This window comes from Penaeus monodon, chromosome 34, assembly GCF_015228065.2.
Source record: "Penaeus monodon isolate SGIC_2016 chromosome 34, NSTDA_Pmon_1, whole genome shotgun sequence".
In the NCBI taxonomy this organism is placed as follows: Eukaryota; Metazoa; Arthropoda; class Malacostraca; order Decapoda; family Penaeidae; genus Penaeus; species Penaeus monodon.
The window spans coordinates 34,581,905-34,582,551 of NC_051419.1; the positions used below are offsets into that span (position 1 = coordinate 34,581,905).

At 34.5% G+C, this 647-nt stretch overlaps 1 protein-coding gene across 1 annotated transcript in view; it reads left to right on the forward strand.

Annotated features, from left to right (window-relative positions):
* The first annotated feature begins 262 nt into the window (after nucleotides 1-262).
* Nucleotides 263-647, forward strand: part of LOC119594783 (ethanolamine kinase 1-like) — a 6,501-nt gene continuing 6,116 nt past the window's right edge. The window contains exon 1 of the mRNA XM_037943876.1: nucleotides 263-367. The gene's annotated coding sequence lies outside the window, so the exon portion shown is untranslated. The remainder of the gene's footprint in view (nucleotides 368-647) is intronic.

Consider the following 647-nt stretch of genomic DNA (forward strand, 5'->3'; position numbering starts at 1 on the left):
GCAACATTCAATCAGTAAATAATGAAATCGAAACATATTGACATCAATGCAAATACTACGGCAAAACAGAAATGGTGTAGTTGCCAACGCAGTTAATTACCATTATTATTATATTGTACATATGTTCTCGACCGTTCAAAAATATCCTCGTTGTATCATAGACGATTTTTTTTTTTCATTTTTGAAATTAATTTAAATATTGCCTCGATATTTATCCGCAATACCGTGATAAATAACCTATCTGAAATATTTATTCCAGACTGGCAACTCGACACGGCACAGCTGTGCCACTCGACAGACTTCGATGATCAGTCACTCGATGGCCTTTGAAGTGTAACCCTACAAATTTTGTAGCAGTGGTTTGGAAGTATGTATTGTGACTTCTGTACATTTTTTGAATGAAATATTGTCAGTTTGTGTTTGTGTTAAAATACGGTGAATCGTTGGGTAAATGAAAGGCTGGAATACTGAGAACTTACATGGTCTGAAAGGCCATCGCCGCTAATTAAAAACAACCCGTTAAATAGCATCAGTTATCCATGGACTAAACATATTCTAAAGCTAATACGGGTTTGTTTAGTCAAGTTAACGTGCAAGATACTTGCTCAATATCAGTTGTAATGAACAGAATATTAAGATAATGATTT